The sequence below is a fragment of the Amborella trichopoda genome, chromosome 4 (assembly GCF_054954075.1).
Source record: "Amborella trichopoda isolate Santa Cruz 75 chromosome 4, AtrichopodaSantaCruz75HAP2 v2.0, whole genome shotgun sequence".
Classification (NCBI taxonomy): domain Eukaryota; kingdom Viridiplantae; phylum Streptophyta; class Magnoliopsida; order Amborellales; family Amborellaceae; genus Amborella; species Amborella trichopoda.
The window spans coordinates 10,772,172-10,780,923 of record NC_142339.1 but is presented as its reverse complement, the minus strand read 5'-3'; the positions used below and the strand labels follow the sequence as shown (position 1 = coordinate 10,780,923).

At 34.8% G+C, this 8,752-nt stretch overlaps 1 pseudogene; it reads right to left on the bottom strand.

Moving 5' to 3' along the window:
• Positions 1–418: 418 nt before the first annotated feature.
• LOC148782264 ((R)-mandelonitrile beta-glucosyltransferase pseudogene) lies at positions 419–1,172 on the bottom strand (annotated as a pseudogene).
• Between the last annotated feature and the right edge of the window lie 7,580 nt (positions 1,173–8,752).

Below are 8,752 nucleotides of genomic sequence, written 5' to 3'. Positions count from 1 at the left end.
TTGAGGATATAATTTAGTCGAGTATGTAAACTGCACTCCTACAGGAGCATACTATGGGTCTGCTACCTCATGCAAAACACCTATTTAAAAAGGCCATTTTAGTCTAATTTTGAAAACCACATAAAAACTATTAAATGATTATTTTCAAAAGAAAATTTTTTGACTTTTGAGTGTTGTAAAACTCAGACATAGCTCTTCAGAGAATGGGATGGGGCTAGGGTCGTAGTGGTAGTGCCACTTAAGACCCGGTGAAAGGCGACAACCTCCATTCTCAAAATTCTCACTTTTCAAAACAGGTAGAAAGCTGAAATCTCCACTAATCTACCAAAAGAACAAAAAAAGAAAAAAATCCAGCTCTTCAAAAATTTTACAATCGCTTAATTAATCTTGAGAGAGAGAGAAAGTTACATATGCATATTCAAAAGGTTAGATATGCAGGCAACATACCTTTGAGGGGTGTGTATCCTCTCTCCATGAGCACAGGAATCTGAAGGTACGCCCAATATCCACAAGCACTCGTGGTCCAAAAGCTCACCATTGGGACCCCAAACTCCTCAGCTAACTCTTGAGTGAAGTTCGTAACCCCATCAGAGATCACATAAGTCACGCCAGGCACACCTGGACTACACACGAGCCTAGTCATGAGTTCCCCAGAGGTAGCCTTCATGTTCTTGCCTTCATGTTCTTCTTAGTGGACTCACAAAGCTCAAGCACATTTGTGGTCCTTCCATAACTCGGAGGTAGTCCATCGGGTATCGATTCTAGCCGAAAATCATCGAATCCAGTGGCTGGAACATGACGGTTTGCTTCTGTAATCCGATCTTGGTTGAACTCGGAGTTGACGAATTTTATGTAAAAGCCTTTGGAATGCAGGAGCCTTGCTAGCTGCATCATGGGGTTTATGTGGCCTTGTGCAGGGAAGGGGACGCAAAGGGCGTGGGGTTTACCAGCCACCTGAGATCCCATTTTTGATTTAAGGATGCCTATGATTTGTGCTAAAAGAGGGCGTTTAATTTATATGGCAAGGTAAAGGGCCTTATAGTCATTTCGTATGCATTCTGATTGGCAAAGGGAAACATTAAAAATACAATGAATTAATTTATTTATCTTTTTCTACAGTTTTTTTTCCCTCGTTGTATGCTCTTGCGATCAAGATTTGGAATAAGGTTCTTAGCTCACCTAGTAAATATAGAATGTAAAACATCTGCAATTTTTGTTGTGTGGAAAAACATATGCAATTTGTGTGGAAAAAAATCATCAAGGCGGTACAAAATACAAACGTGGAAGAGTACCAAAAACAAGAAAAGATGGGTATGTGTTTGTCTGTGTTTTTTTCAATAGTATACCACATATGGTGTTATATGTTTGTTATGTTTTAAGGCAATGTGATCTGAATTATATCACAATGTGTGTTATGCTTTTATTTTTAAGGGAAAGTGATATGCATTTCTCACCTACATTCCATCGGATAAACTTTTTTAATATTCGAGCAAGTTATCAAACTCAGAACTCAGAACTTCTTAACGAAACTTCTTTCAGAAACTCAAAACTTCTTAACGAAACTTCTTTCTAACCAACAAAGAATAACTTCTAATTTCCATAGTACATTTACCTTCAAGTTATCAAACAAGCCTAAGTGGTAGTTATCTCCTAAGACTCCAAAACGTTGTTTTAACCGGCTGAACAAGTGTACAATTCAATCTTTTGTTCAACGGGACCACCAGATACCACACTGCATTAAAAAAATGGTTACAAATTTCATTGGACAAGATAGAAAGAGCTTAAAAGTCTAAAAGTGGGAAAATTGAATTAAGTTGCACTTCAAAAATCGTCTAGAAGAGAATATTTCGATGTTGAATTTCCTTCTAATTGATTAGCTCATCTTTGAGATATGTGGATATAAAAAAATAAAAGAATTTCAAGTTCTAAAAATAGTACATCTTATAACAAGTTACCTAAGCCATCTATTTTCAAAATTTTTAAGTATTTATAGATCAGTTTGATCCATACCATTTTTTAAACTTTAAATTGATAACTAGGGTTTAAAATAGATTTTCAAGTCACCATAAAGTTTCTCGCACTAGAACTATATCTCCAAGCAAATTCCATATATGCATTTTACTTCTATAGTATAAAGAGGGCACCTTATATGAAGCACAACCTTTTAAAAGATATGTGAAAAAATTCATGATCATGAGTTGGAATAATTGAAAAATGGTAATATATTAAATAGTTGACCTTTTTAGTGTATTTTTTGATAAAATTTTTCAAAATATTTTAAAATAAACAAAAATTAATTAAAAATAATGGCGCACAAAATCAAATCCGCTCCAAAACTAAATGGAGGCTACTCCATCTTGATGGACGCATCCTGTGTTTATAAATTTTTTAAGCTCAATTCTTTCATCGATGATTATAATATTTCAAGCGAGTTTAAGTGGAACTAAAGACCATAGGTTTTGATTTGGTGTTCCAACTGTCAGACCAAAGACACAATTTAGTCTTTTGATCTAGAGGACATGCTGAATGCACAAAATTCTAATAATCCACCAAATTTTAGATGTCGAGGTCAAGGTCAAAGGGCCTGAAAGTCTAAAACTGAGAAAAAAACGTCACCCAGTGAAATTTCAAAACCTTGAAGAAAAGTATTGAAGGCGGCTCGCTCCTTTGTGACACTTCTTAACAACAGGACAACACGTCGCTTTTGACTAGTTTTGTATATCGAATCATCTACCATATACCTCTTTCACTAAATTTTTTTTACTGTTGTTCTACAATAATGGCAGGATGAGGAAAGCGGGCTTCTCACTTCGTGGGGTGGTCATTCACACGTAGATCTGTATCAGATCGTTGGATTGACAATCTAAATCAAATTGGCGATCTAAAAATATATAAAAAATAAATAAAATAAAACTAAAATTGAAATAGAGGTTATAGAGTGGGGATTTAGAGCTATTTCAAAAAAGACATTAGATAACCCTATGAAAAAAATATATACGTTAAAGAGTTTGTTTTAGAGGGTCAAAACCCGGACCATCCCAAAATTGTTAGGTCCTGGAAGATACCCCACCCAAGTCGGCAATCCAAATCGGGAAATTGCCGAATCAGGAATCACTCAATTTTAAAACACTCGGATAGATTTTGCCAAGCCATAACCTATTTCTCACATGGTATATAGTGCAGCACACCAAAGGGGTGTCTCTGGTAATTTCATGTTAATAGCTATAAGTAAATTTTTCGGAAAATTATAAAAAACTCTCAAGACTACACTTTTTATACAACTTACCTCCAACGTAATTTTTTTTCTTACTTTTTTCCCCAAAACAAACTTTCTATTCAAATACACCCAAAGGGAAAAAGTTCTTTTTTTTTTAGACGGAAATACCCTTTCTATACGCAAAAATTAATTTTGCCAGATTTGACGTTCACTTTCGGACCCTAGTAGCACATTGCCAGAGCGCACCATCGCATTGCCGGACTGAAACTGAGTAGTGCCGGACCACCCTTTGCAACTACCGGAGCACAATGACTTAGAAGTTCTACTGTCGAACTGCCCTTTGCAACTGCCCGCGTGTTGTGACTCCAGAATATGTACTGTCGGACCGCACTTACATAGTGTTGTGACTCCATAACGTAACTTTTTTTTCACTTTTTTCCCCAAAACAATTTTTCTATGCAAATACACCTCAAGGAAAATAGTTCTTTTTTTTAGACGGAAATGCCCTTTCCATACGCAAAAATTAATTTGGCCAGATTTGACGTTCACTTTCGGACCCCAGTAGCACATTGCTAGAGTGCACCATCGCATTGCCAGACTGAAACCGATTACTGTAGGACCGCCCTTTGCAAGTACCGAAGCACAATGACTTAGAAGTTCTACTGTCAGACTGCCCTTTGCAACTACCGATGTGTTGTGACTCCAGAACATGTACTGTCGGACCACACTTACACAGTGTCGGAGCCTTATGACTCCAGAGTGTTCCATTGCAGGGCCGCACTTACACATTAGCAGAGCGTTATGACTCGTTCCATTGTCGGACCGCACAAACATGGTGCCGGAGCGCTTGATCCACTGCCGGGCACTTACACAGTGCCGGAGCCCTATTTTGGTGGGATAGAGGAGAAAGAGGCGTCGGTAAGGTAAATGTAAGGGAGGGTAGTTTAGGTATTTTTTTATTTATTTTTTGGTTGGGGGTATTTGCATAGAAAGCGTATTTTGGAGAAAAAAGTAAGAGAAAAAATTAGGTTGGAGTTAAGTTGTATAGAAAGTGTTGTCTTGGGTATTTTTTGTAATTTTCCTCAACTTTTTCCCTGCTTGAGTACTATTTAATCGACGGCTCATCTCCGCTGTCCATCAACATGGAACACGCGGTGGACAAGCCAAAAGTTTACCTTGCTTAATTGTGTATTGTAATAATTGACAACAAAAAAAAGGGAAATTTTATGGCGATTGTATATTTATTTATTTAGTTTTTTTTTACAAACTATGGCCATTGTATATCTTACTAACCACATGCTCACCCATTGCAGAGGAACGCTTTATAAATGGAAACTCACTATGACCCAGTTCTTTCTATTATTAAGAAAGAACTGAGAGGGTGGGCTGAATTTGTCACCTACAAAAACAAGTCATATAGCCCGTTTTGAATTAATGAATATAAACATATAACATGAGATATTTTTTTTGGGAAAAGTTTGTATACTTCTCCTATAGCATAGAAGATCTATGCTTCCCCTACCATCCAGCCTTCCAATTTTGATCTTAGATCCGACGTCTCAAAGTATTTTATTTTCAGTTTTTTTTTATACAAATTGTATGAGTATGAAATTTGGTACGTGTCATATTCTCATTGGGGCGCACCTATAAAACATATTTAAAATAAGTTTTGATAAAATATAATGACCAAAATACCCCTTGAAACTTTTAAGGGTATTTTGGTCATTCTATTTTATTGAAAATATTTTTTTAATATTTTTCGCTAGTGCAAGTTTAATAGAGAATTGGACGTCCAAAATTTGGTGTCAAAATAGTTTATAGAAAAAAAATTAAAAATAAAATAGTGTAGAAATGTAATATTATGATTAGAGCAATCTTAGCCGTCCATTAAGAATGGACGGTTGGATAAGGGAAAGTATATAAATTTTAAGCTGCAGGGAAGCATAAGTAAATAACGTGAGTTCAACATGACTTTTGACCCCTACAGAATAAAGACATGTTTCAGAGGTTAATCGGTTTACAAATACATTAATCTGAGAAGAAATGCCACATTAGCACTAAAGACATGCCAACTTTTACATTATGAGGCGATAAAATCATGTTTTGCTCTTGCTTTGTATTTAGCGACGGTCGCACACACAAGTTTATAGTATGCTACTTCAGGAGGATATTATGCGTCTACTCCTTCGTGCGAGACACGCATTTAGAAATATTATTTTAGTTGAAGCCCTTGGAAACCACATAAGACCTACTAGATCATTATTTTCAATTTTTTTTAAAAAAATTTTGAGTTTTGTGACACTTAAATCTCTTCAAAAAAATAGACAATCTTTACTCAATCTCAATCTCAAGGCATTACTTTTTTTTTTTTTAATATATAGAGAGTTTATTTCAAAGGTTTTAATTGAAATTAGTTTATGGGTTGTAGATATTCCTTCCCCAATATTTGAGATCTAAAAAGTCTTCCAAGCATGTGTTATACCTGAGGAAGTACAAGGATAGTATACTCCCGAGGGAGTAGAAAATCTTTTGATTTTAGGAAATTTACTCGAAGTTTTGGGATTAAGGAAGGGTACTGTGAAAAGAGGTCCAAAATGTCGAACTTCTTTAATATTTTGTTTACCTATAATTTATAATTTTGATTTTTGATCTACCCAAAGCACAAACCGTGTTTGAGTGGTTTGGAAATAAAATATTCGAACTGCCTAAAATAATAATAATAATAATAATAATAATAATAATAATAATAATAATAATAATAATAATAATAATAATAATAATAATAATAATAATAATAATAATAATAATAATAATAATAATAATAATAATAATAATAATAATAATAATAATAATAATAATAATAATAATAATAATAATAATAATAATAATAATAATAATAATAATAATAATAATAATAATAGTAATAATGATAATTAAGTTTTTGGATAATTCAAAAGTCCAACTTTCGATGCCCCAAATATCTAAAAAATAAAAGGGCATGGTTTGTATAAATATGAGGCCCAAAAAATTCAAAGTAAGACACACCTTCAAATAATGTTGAAAGATGTTAATTCAGTAGTGGAAATCTTTGTGATAGCCTGAAAATTTATTTTACTTTTAAATTACAAAATTTAAGGCTTAAAAAATAATGTAGATTGAGTAGATCGAAAACTTGAAAATCTTGAAATGTGACGGTCCATAAAATGCATTATAAGATACATTATTTCTAAGACTCAAAGTCCAATTTTTTCATGTCCAATATATTTTGAATATGATCAACAATTTGGATATGCTTCATCATCCTTCGTCCTCATCACATAAAAAGCCTATTTAGACCCACTTCTCATGAACTCATAAGAGAGATCTCTGAATGCACACGTGCCCGTTTGTTTTTTCTATCTTTGCGCTTGACCGAGGAAGAGTTCAGAGACTGATGCCATACTTTGCAGACAGAGGAAGAGCTCAGAGACTGATGCCATCCTTTACACTAGTAGTCAAGAGATATGCCCAATTAGTGTCGTTCCTTGTTAGGTTAGTGTAAGCATATTAAAGAGAGAGAAAGATGATTACTTGGCTCACCTGACCCTATATGCCCTTTTGTATTGATATTCTCCATTTTGGTATATTTTACCTTTTAGATGAGTGAATGTATAAGCTTTAAGACCCAAATGCATAGAGGGGGTTGATATAAATTGTAATAAGAATGGGGAACTCCTAAAACTCCTCATGTACCAGGTATATATATAAAAATTCTTTTTGTTTCCATAACATGAAAATTAAAGGCGAATTTGGCCCCTGTTGTGTTAGCTCTCTGGATTATTTCTCTAATATATAATCATAATTCTATAAATATATTTCCTATCACATTTCTGGTCAACCAATGCTGCATGGATCGACTCAGCTTGAGTTGTTACTATGCGACTCAATTCGAGTCAAGTAGCTCCTTTCGTGGGGTGGGGGGGGGGGGAGGGGGGGGGGGGGGGGGGACGGATGGCAGCAGGGTGGAGATCGAATTCTAGGGTCTTTGCAGTGGATTTTTCGAGAGTCTTAAACCTGTAATCCCTAGTTTTCTGAAAAAATTTTATGGGAATTTTACAAGAAGCCTTTTATGATCTAAATAGGCCGATCTAAAGATTGAGGGCCTCACAGCAGCCATCAAACTGTTTATATACGAATTTGAATCAATCTCTGAGCAAGATCAACTAATGAATTAAGTTTTAAATTAGTAAAGAGAGTAGGGTCGCTCATATTATAGATTGAGAAGTGTCACATATCTCCATCGACTAGGTAGAACATTTTAAAATGGATTTTCTTAGGATTTTGATGTGATACTTTTAGGTTTTAGTGAGGTTTAGGGTTGAAAATAATTGATCTAATCTTCTAGCCCCAATTTGATTAGGAATGGTGTATTTTCTGTATTTTTTTGGAATATTCCAATTATAAATGACTTAATAATCTTCATCAAAGTACAACTAGGAAACTTAAGCCACATTTGGGCCCATTGGTATACGCGACGTGTGGTGATACATGCGGTGACATGCAATGAGTCGTGCAAGGGGAATTTTGGTAATTTCTTCTGTCAAACTTCCACGACCAATACCTTTCGAATGGAATGTCAATTTTTTTTATGATCTTTGGATTGTTAAAAAGCTCTCTGGGTCTACTACGACTTGGGATAAGTTTCAGATAGTTTTGGGATAATCCTACTAGGTCTAGGTTGACTATGGTTCACTAGAGTTTATTTCGTCCTTAAGACTTAGAATCAGGGTTTCTAGGAATTCCCTTTGCCAAAATTTCGAGGTGGGTGTTTGCAGACAGACTGAGGCGGAATATATGAAATGAAATTTTAGTAATATCAATAGTAGAGATGAAGAAATATATAAGACTGGTGGCGAAGAAATACCAAAAAGAGCACACTTTCGATATCTTGGCTCACTAATCCAAGAAAATAGAGAGATTGATAAAGGTGTCGCAAATAGAATTAGAGCTGAGTTAGCGAAGTGGAGATGTGCCAACGGAGTTTTATGTGATTTCCGTATACCGATGAATTTGAAGGGCAAGTCTTATAGGACAACTGTGAGACTAGCTTTTTTTTGCAGGGCAAAATATTGGGCAGTCAAGAAACAACATACCTATAGAATGAATGTAGCTAAGATGAGGAAATTGAGATGGATAACTGGTAAGGCAATACCGGATAAAATTCGAAATGAATACATTCAGAAAAATTCAGGTGTGACACCAATAGGTAATAAAATAAGAGAAAATAAATTTAAATGGGTTGGCCATGTATGGTGCGGACCCTATACAACGCTTGTTAAAAAATGCAAGTTAGTTCAAGTAAAAAGCTCAAAAAGGGCAAGAAGCATGCCCAAAAGAGCATAGTTGGAAGAATTGAAAAAATATTTGTGGACTTATGGCCTCATCAAGGGTATGACCCTTAAAAGATTAGAAGTGAGGACTAGGATTTGTATAACGATCTCCATTAGTTGAAAAAAAATTACGACGATAAAGAACTTTTACATTTGATTTCTCTTT